The sequence below is a fragment of the Bacillus rossius genome, chromosome 6 (assembly GCF_032445375.1).
Source record: "Bacillus rossius redtenbacheri isolate Brsri chromosome 6, Brsri_v3, whole genome shotgun sequence".
Lineage (NCBI taxonomy): Eukaryota > Metazoa > Arthropoda > Insecta > Phasmatodea > Bacillidae > Bacillus > Bacillus rossius.
The window spans coordinates 8,138,679-8,149,358 of record NC_086334.1 but is presented as its reverse complement, the minus strand read 5'-3'; positions in this window follow the sequence as shown (position 1 = coordinate 8,149,358).

Genomic DNA, 10,680 nt, shown 5'->3' with positions numbered 1-10,680 from the left:
ACGGTCAAATAAACGATTGGTAGAATCAAATAAATATTGTTTGAATGAAACAACCATCATTCAAACAAATATATTTTGTTCATGGAACCAATCCTTTTTCTCAGTGCAAGGCTGGTATTCACACGTATTTGAAGTTGAAGCTGAACAACATTTTTTTTTTGCTGTAAATAGTAGAGAAAATTTTTGAAATATTACACTGAGCGTCTGAATTATGTGTATTTGAACGAAATTCTACTACTCCCAGGAACTTTGTTGCTGTAGCAAATTATTTCATTTGAATAGTTGGGGGGGGGGGGGGGGGGTAACATTTTAAATTTCCACATATATTTGCGACGTGTAACCAACACCAATTATATCAACGGAATAATACTGCGATAGCGAAACAAATTCGCGGTGGATGTAGAACTTCATTACTTAAATAAAACCGGTTCCAGACGCTCAGTGTTCAGTCTTCAATTACTTTCTCTATGATTTCCGATAAACATTTGGTTCAGCTCCAACTTCAAAGACAGATAAGCCTAAGATGTAGGTACATCAAGTTCTGTCCCTGCCCGAACACGCCCGAATATTCACCTTCGGCCAACCTCGGGATTTGTTTTATTTTTGCGCAGGAAAAATGAATTCAAATATTAAAAGTGGTCGGTTAGGTTAGTTACATTAAAACACTTTAAAACACTATGGAAGGTTAGTAAGGTTAGTATAGCTACATTAAAATAAACAGAGAAATATAAATATAAATAAATAAACCCGAGGTTAGCCGAAGGTGAATATTCGGGCGTGTTCGGGCAGGGACAGAACTTGATGTAGGTACATCTTAGGCTTCCCTCAAAGACATATACCAGTTAAACGCTTCAGATAATCGCCAGACTACCGAACTTTTGAGTGGCATTGTCTTCTATGAATAAAATTCCACATGTTTATGTAGCGTAGCGTTCTTGCTACAGGAAATATCCATTAAAGTAATAAATGCATCGATGAGGCTGAACCTCTTTTTGGATTCTCTCCCTCTTTCTTTTCGTTGACAACGGTGGGTGAACTGTATCAACTATCTGAAATCGATGGATTGTACATAAGCAGCGAAGAAAGAAAATGAAACGGCTACCTGCCTCGGCCATTGTGCTTCACACAGCTTTGCCTGTGACTCTCAAGTGGACTAATTAATTAAATGTAAATTTTCTTTAGTAAAGGAACGATTTCAGGAAAGAAATAATGTCCATTTTGCTTTTGATGATTATTAACGTTCATGAAAACAGGCAAAGAGATTCTAGAAAATATATCTTGGCGGCCATGTTAACTGAGGCGTTTCATTCACATGGCGAGCCCCCTTCCCCTCGAGTACATAATCCTCTGCATCACTTAAATTAATTAATTAGCACAAATTTGGGATCCAACAAGTTTCCCTCTCTCCTCAAGAGGGGTAAAACTTCACTTTCATTTATAATTTAAAATGTTTAATTAAATTTTGGGCGTGACAAGGCAATAATAATATCTTTCAATCTTACTGACACGAATTTATTCGTTATTTTAAAATAAAACTTAACTTCCGATTAAAAGAGTTTTTTTGAGACATATAATATATCGTACAACTTATTAGATATAATAACTTTATTATTAATGTATGGTCATTCCAAACCAAAGAAAAAAAGAAAGACCGGTGATAAGGCAATTGTCACTGAACCATAGTTTTCATCATTTATCTTATATATAGTTACGCTCATCGCTGACTCACTGATTCTGTAACGCCAGAGACAAGCGTATCATGTGTGGCCGGCAGGGCCACATTTTTACTTGTAATTTATTTTTGTTGCTGGTCTCTAGTTTTATATGGTTTTTATTTCACGTATTTTTACGCATTTTTTAATTAATGTTAATTTATCTGTAAATTCTTTTAATTATATTTGTTTCTGTTAATTAGTTATACGCCGTTTGGTAGCTATCGATTATGAGTTTAAGAACATCGATTGTGTTTCACGTAAATACCACTTGGCGAGCGCCCGGCGGTTGGCTGATGACGTCAGACATTCGGCTTGCCGGGAAGAAAAAATCAGCTGGGCCGGCAAGGGGGTTTGTGCCGAGCGACCATCGAGGACAGAGCCATGTGACGGCGCGGACTGGTATGCCGGACGGCAACGGGCGACGAAGAGTATTGGGTTGGAGGCTCCACGATGGGTGACAGGGCAAATGGTTTGCCCTGTGGTACAGAAGAAATCAAGGTAAAGAGAGGCCGCGATTTTGATTTTTACCCTCGTGGTGCTGCACTGGTTTTTGGCAAACCTAGTGAACTGTGTATTTTCCCATACTAAATTTTATTTGGACGGAACTTTTATTAGCCTGTTTGGTGAAGAGGCCCATTTGTTTCACACGTTGTTCCAGTGTGGGATTTTTTTAATAAGGTCGCCCGTTTGCCTGTAGTTGTAATAAAAGTATAAGTTTGCAAGAAACGAACATTTTGCAATTTGTTTTTGAGACTTTGTCTTCGGAATTGGCATACTTAAAGTTGCATTTAGCTAATATATCAGCTTGTGCAGTATTATTAAATGTATGCGATCGGTATTGGACTACATGCGCAGCCTGATGTTGGTTGGTGCGGCCATTCTACGTTTTAATAAAATCATTGGCAAGTTAATAAAGAAGTAAGACTTTGTTTGAAGCTGATGATAAATACTTCTGTGGTAACATGGTTATGTTACGTGAAGAGTTTTTGCTACATTTCCCTTAAAAATAAGATAATTTTTTTTTTGGTCATCGTTCACGCCTTTGTGAATTCGTACCTATGGCCCGGCGTGGCATTAGACTCTGGAGTTGGTGAGGAAGGTCAGGAAGCCAGCGCACGCCTAGGATATTAACTTTGTTTTTTTTGGCAAGTCTTTAGCAACGAACATCTGAAGAAAGACTAAACCGTTGATTGAGAGTTTAAGAACTTTATTTAAATAATTTGTTTGTACTTCAGTATTATTTTTGTAGATTTTTTATATATTTGTATTGATTGTCTTGTTTGATTTTTGGTATTAGGGCAGTCAGTAAATTTTGATATTTTATAGTGGCCACGCCTCACGCCCTTATATATTTTTATACTTGTTGTTATCAGTATTTATATTTTTACGATTTTTTAAAGGTTATTGTTAGTATCGCAAATGGGGATAAGATGCTGCCATTATTAACGTCAGCTTTTGTAACTAAGCTTGTATGGTTATGTATAGTAAAAATTATTTTTGCAAATTTCTATTTTTTAATAACATACGTCCAAAGTCTTGCCTCTTGTTTGTTTAATGGTTACTCTGCTAATATATCCTTTCAATTTTTTGGCCTGACCCCTGGGCAGTGGTGTGGGGAATTTATATTGTTTAGCTTTTTATGCCTGGTTTTAATATTTATTTTTTCCCTTCGCGCCCAGAGTGAGTCGGGGACGCAACCCCTCTTCCAATTGAGGAGGAAGAAGGGTTACACATGAAGCACAAATATTAGCCTTCACCATAGAGATGTGTATAAAATATAAAACGAAAGTTTAACAATAGAGTAACATTTGAAATACAGCTACATAGTGGAACACGACTTCGTTATTAAATTAAAGTGTTTGTAATATTCATCATTCCTTAGACACCTTACAGCCTCCTAGTGTTATTATAACGTCCAAAATGTATAAATCAATTTAATTTATAATTCAGTTTGACACATTACCATTGGCAATATGTATCAAGTTAATTGGTTACGCTTGATGCAAACACGGCTATGAAGGTAACTGAAGTAAATTCAACCCGAGGTCGAAAGGTGAACACGACACCGAGAGGGCGCAATCAAGTTCGCTTCCGCAAAGATAATTTTTTTTTTCTTGCGGAAAAGTCCCTCGGCGCTGCTTGCGGCTGTATCCCGGCCTCCTCTCCGCAGTTCTGGGCTATTTCCCCCGCGCCAAGAGGCGTGCGAGGGGAGGGGAGGTCGTTGTGATTCGGATATCGGCCGCACGGAGAGAGTTTGCGAGAAAACTTTGTCAAATGCAGCTTTATTTCCCCCTGAGATAACTCTCTATTTCTCTCTGTATACACCAACTACCTCTATCTATCTATCTGCCTCTTCTCCTTCTCTCGCCATGATTCCGCTGAGGTTTTCTTTTCAGCTCCCACTCTCCGCGGTAAAGGGGAGAGGAAAAAAAAAACTGCGAACGAAGAAAAAAAAATCTTTTTTTAAAAAGGAGGAGCGAATGCTGGCAACCGCTATACGTTGAGAAACGAAAGGAGAAGAAGAAGAAGAAAGTAAAAAATAAAGCCGTCGGAGTTGAAGGTGTTTGTTCTTCTTTCAACCTTGGCTCCGGAAGGCAGCGTGTCTTTTACCAACGTGTTTTCCATTTCCTCGACGCAAAACAGTTTCTCTTGCCATCTCCCCTCCCCCCGCCCCCTCGCCAATACATCGCCCGCGGGCTCGATGACGCCACTTCCGCCGCGGCTCAGCGGGCAGACGTCTGTCGCAGCATCGCGGGTCCAGCATATCCCTCCGCGGGTCCGCGCTCTCAGTCCGGAGAGGCCCGAGTAGAAGCGTTCAAGTCTTGGCTAGCGGAATACGCTTCGTCAAGAATAGCGTGGAGGGTGCGGAACAGTCTTATCTGAGGAGATATCGTAATTACTGCTGAAGATGATCTTAAATAACGCGTCAGAAGTATTAGAGTTAAGTTTGGTGTCTATTTGTTGTTTAGTATTTATATTTAAATAAGTCACTGCTGAAAATTGATATTTGTGAATTATATTCTGACGTTTAACAGTTATCTGTAGAAACTATCAATATGAAAAGTCTGGTTTCAAACTTTTAACTTTTAAAAAATAAATGTAATTTTGTTTTTGAATTAGTGTTAACTTTGATTCCTTAGTCCTTAGTAAAAATGGTTAAAATTCCTTCAGAAAACGACCGGTGTAGGACGACGAAATTCAGGCTCCTGACGGTACGGATTTTATCTCTCGCTGAAAATTTTGCTCTTACCGAGTGAGTGTTGAATTCTGAGTTTACGTTTCTCCTGTACGTTTTGATAAATTGATGATAATTGTGCAGGGTTACTTTTGATTAGAAGTCCTTTGTATAGTTCTTAACATACGCCCATCCTTGATATTGATAACCAACCTAGCTGTTACTTGTTTGATTTTTTCTTATTTTAGAACCCTACGCCACAATATATTACGAAAAAAAATATTTTTAGACGCATTTATTTCCTCTCCTGAGTGCCGATGGCGTACACACGTGCGTGTCGTCAGTGCCGATGGCGTACGCACGTGCGTGGCGCACTTGCTCCTCGCAAGGCCTGGCCTGTCGGCGGGCGAGTGCTGGTTCCCCCCGGCCGCCGCCAGGGGCGCTGGCGACGCGATGACGAATGGCCGGCACCGGGGTAATGGACCGCTCGAACCAGGCCCCGGCGCCGATCGCAGGGTTTGTAATGCTTATTTACGGTCCGCGGGCAGCTCGCGTGAGGAGGGCGGGGGGGGGGGGGGGGGGGGGAGGGGGTACTGAGCTGTCACGTGGCTCGCTCCGCGTATCTCGATGGCCCTGGTCGGATGCGGATGCGACGCGGGCGCTGCGCAAAAACATTTTTCCCGAACATCCGATATTACCTGGTGACCTCCTACAACCCATCCGGCCCTCTATCTCTCTAACTCTCTCTCTCTCTTTCTCTCCCCCCTTTTTCCAGTAACAACACATGAGATTTTTATTTTTTTTAATGTTTTTAAGATTTAACAAATTTTAACGTTTTATTTTTGTACTTATCAAGGAACTGCCCAATTTACTAAATTTAGAATCTTTAACTTTGTACAGATTGTGAAACGGAAATTTTAAGATTTTTTTAAAATTAAATCTGTATGATTTCCCTTTAAAAAAAAAACACTTAAGAAGGATTTGATAAACAGCCACCTGCCCCACCGGCAACAGCACACACGTTAGCATGTTGACATCTCCCCCCCCCCCTCTAAATGCTATTGCTTTAACGAAGTATAAGCTCGAGCCACAGCTGAGACTTAATAAAATAAAATGTGATATGTAGAGACCGGAAAAATTCGGGGATTCATTTCACGATATGCTAGAATCCAAACAACTGTACATTTATATTGCTTCTGTGATTGGCTTACAGTTTATCTGAAGGACTTTTAGCCAATGGGAAACCTTCAACCAAAAAAAAAAAAGTATCGAATCGCAAGCGTCCCAGTTGACAAGTGTTACGAGTCAATAGCCAATGAGCAAGTGGCATTTGTCTGAGTATATATATGTGGAGGGTTGTGGAGTCTATCCTAGAGGGCATCGAAAGCGCGAATTTTTCCAGTCTCTAGTGATATGCCACTTAGCAGTCCCTGCTATCTTTTATAACCAAACATCACCAAAGCCCAGGTATTAATGAACCCAGCACTGGGGGGTTAGTCCTGGTGCTCCCTGCGGACTCCGTGGTTCGATGCCCCGGGTCGTGGTGACTGTGATAGGCCCCGTGGACTGCCCGGGACTGCTTCGTTAGGCGGTGCACGCGTGTTCTGAAGAAAATAATAAATTCCCCAGAATAGTTCAGATTTGTTCGTCAAAACGTAGTGGTTTTCAGTGCAGGCGTGTTCTAATATTTTTGTTACCTTCTGTCCTCCAGCCGAAGACGGAACCCATAGACTTTGCGTATTTCCTTGAAAGTCTGATACTAAAGTATTTATTAATGAGTAGTGATACAAAAATTGGTGCATTTTATACCGAACGCGCGTTAAAGGTTTTACTTACTTGGCGTAAAAAAAAAAAAAAAAACTATCTTTAATTTTGAATGCAAATAATAGTAATAAAATTAATGCACTAGAGTGATATTATCAATACGGTTGATAGAGTATAAAATAAACCAAATTAATAAATTTAAATAAATACTCAGTGTTAAATATCAATATAAAAGTGTATGAAAATAATTATTTAATCAACTTAAATAATCGAGATCAATTAAAAAAAAATCAATAAATGTGCTAAATTTAAATTTAAATTTGTTATTTTGATTATTTTTTAAATAATAATGTAATAATTTATAATGCAAATAAGTTATAAATCTGGTTACATAAAGTGACTTAAATAAATAAACTTGAAAAAGTTTATAAACACAATTTCTACCACTACTATTCACAATAAATAAAGGTTTTCAACTAAATGAACCAGGATTAAAAATCAAAAACAAAATTTTATTATTTACAAGCAAATATAATTCTTATTTGCATGTAGAATTATTTCATCCTGTTAAGTTTTGTTTCATGCTGGTGCACGCGTCGTAAGAATACATTCATATTTTTTTTATAACGCGCCTAAAGCAGTATAACTTCAAAAACAGAATATGTTAACGGATTATTGGCTGCAGGAGACTGCAAAGGAGAGAATTAAATGTTATTTTATGTCATGTTATCATTTTTTCAAAATATTTTCACTCCCTCCCCCCAAAATTCCAAAGAAATAGGCTATATATATTTCTGTAAATTTGAGACGTACACGAAGAGGTACACAAAATAATGTGTTATTGTAGTAGTAGCGGCGAAGTAGAAGGATGAAGTTCTCCGCACCGCTTCGTCCTGCAGAACCAAAGCAGCTCGCTTTCAAATGCGGACTCCTATAGAAAAAAAAAATTCCCCTGTGTTATGTTTTCATGCGGCCGAGGGCCGTCGTGGCCTAAGTTTCTTTCAACGGCTTTCACGTGCGCTGATCCTTGGTACGACTCCCCTCGACGGTCCTCGTGTTTACCCCCACTCCCCCCCTCATCATCAGGACTCGAGCAGGACAGCAGGTGTGCCGTGCCCGAGGAGAGCAGTTACCCGCAACTTTTAACGACTGATGGGGGAAGAAAGAGAAAAATCTGCAGATGAGCTGGGCGCACTCGTTTCCATCTCTCTCTTCCCCCCCCCCCCCCGGCTGTACACACACAACCACCCCAGTGAAGAATACGCGTTCAAAACCCCGCCTCTGAAGTCAGGGCTGGTCGGTCGGAGTCCGCGACTCAAAACTACCACAAAAGCCCGGGTTGTGATTTCAAACTGGCGGCGGAGCTGCTCGCTGAAGATGACAGACAGCGAGGAATTCAGCGGATACATATTTTTTTTTTTTGCAGACAGAATGTGAAAATAATGTGTACCTTAGTCTCTGAAAGTTCTACTTGCAATAAGCAGAAAACCTAAAATATTGGAATAAAGTAAATAAGTTTAGACCAGCTGCCGAAATAATTGGTAAATTTTCCCTCAAAACGGGGATTTTTCTTCGAAATAGAGAAATATGTATTTTTATTTTTTTTCGTTTTTTATTCATTTTCGGTGGAATTATGTTTTCTAAACACTAGAAATTTTTACTAATTTTGGACGCATTTTGGTAACATTTGAGTCATGTTTTGGCAATTCTGATCAATTTTGAAGGTTAAGGTCAATGGTCGAGCTAAGGGTCATCCAATATGGCCCCCGTGACGTCATAATCCCTGATGGTGGACCGCCACCTTACTCCAACTCCAAGGCTCGGACATACATTTATACACTACTAGCGTGTCTAATAAGAGAACAAAGTTAAATATTTAGCAATTTTTTCGTCGACTGTGTAGTCTCTATTTGTCGTTTAAATTTTAATGTATATATATATATATAATTAAACACACGATATATATCGTCTTAGGTTGGTATTCAAATGTTAACCTTAATTATTTTATAAGTTAGTTTTAATGCCTCATGTTTTTTTGTCTTTAAATATGCGCGAGACAAATTTAATCTTTATATTTTATTGATAACTATCTAATAAATATAAGTTCTTAAAACATAAAATAATGAAAACTGTTTTCATGTGCTCGAGAGATTTTATGTCAGATATTAGAATTTTGTGAAATACAACATAAACACCGACAGTCGCGCGACTGAACTGTACTCAGAAAGAAATTGCGCCTTATGGAATGGTTTACCGTCGCGGAAATTTCAATGGTTCGGCCCCTTTCACCCGCATTAAAAAAAATCGAGTGCTTCTCGTTTATAGTAGATAATTCGAAAAAAAAACAAAAAAAAACCACAAATTGTAATGTTACGTACTACTATCTCGCTGTAGGATAGGTTTTGATGGAGATTAAAAACTGACGAAAACTAGCTTCTACTGCGGAGCTTAGGTTCCCCCCCTCTTCCTTCTTTGCGACAGAGAATTTCCGTCACTCCCTTCTCTGTCGCAAAGAAGGAAAGAGGGGGGGGGGGGGAACCTAAGCTGCGCAATAGAAGCTAGTATTCGTCAGTTTTTCATCTCCATCACAACCTTTCTACAGCGAGCCAGCAGTATAAGCTTTTCATTGGACATAAACACGAATGTCTCTCCCGGGGTTGCTCGCGGCGTCAGTAGGGTTGCACGCTCCGGCGACCGCCTGCAGACGCGAGCAGTACTCTTGAAGGATGGGGGGGTAGAGGAAAGGGACGACGATGCCTTGTGCGAGGTCTCGCCCAGGGCCTTGACGAGTAGGACAGCGGGAGGGGGGGGGGGGGGAGGAAACCCCCTCGGATCAAAGGGAAGCTGACTGACCGCCGGATTCCTGCGGGACTCGCTGAACCCCCCCCCCCCCTTCCTCCTCCATAACACTCTGTATGTCGGATCGCATCCGGCCCGGATCGCGAGGTCACGACCACGAACAACCTCCCGCCCCTGCAGCTGCGGCGATATCGCAGTCGCACCCAATCTGCGCGCGGGAAGTAGTTGTCGCGGTGTTCCACAGGGACCTGTAATTGGTTCAAAAATTGTAAATACAAAGATTGAATGGTAATTATAGTCTACACATTACAATTTATTTTTATCATACACTATACCAATTAGTCGTATATTATTTATTTAAATTTCTGGCATTGGTAAGGGAATATACGGAAGGACATTATACACACACCTACACACACACACACCTACACACACACACACATATATATATAATACAATTTTGTGGACATATGCCATTGCAGTTTTGCATTGTTTGTCATGGGAAAAATTCATCAATACAAAATAATAAATAATAATAACAACTGCACAGAAAATAAGTCTAAATCAGCTGATGTCAAACAGGTAAACCCAACGATGAACATAAAATGGCACCAGAATTCCGTAGAAGGAATTCAGCCATGAAAAAACAATAACATCAAAGACGTACACAGTGTGCTAACAATGAGGGGACTGTTTCGATAAACAGTACAGTAACAGGTTTCTTTTTGTCTTTCTGCAGTTTTTTTGTTATCGAAACTGTCTCACCGTTGTTAGCCCACTGTGTTAGTCTATGCTGTTACTAAGATTTAACCACTTAATACCTTCCACGGAATTCTTGTGCTGTCTGATACTTAAGCTTGAATGTGTTCACCTGTGCTGGTGTATCGGGGAATGAAAAAATCCGGCTGTTTTATGTGCCGCGGTCGAGTGAGTAGTGCGAGGCAGTGTGTTGGGACCGAGGTGAGAGGTAATAGACAAGCAGTAGAGAGAGCCACTGTCCAGCCGAGCTCCAATGGGGAGAGTAAATAGTGGATTAATTAAAGCTTGATTACTTTGTGGAGAGACAATTAATTCGTTATAATTTAACTGAGTGTGTAAATATTAGGTAACATATTGAACGGAATGTAATTAATTGAGCTATCCTTTCTGAACCTGTTTTCCAACTCGTCACAGTATTGTTAACCAAGTATTATTTACTTATATTTCGGTCACACAATCTGAAGAAAT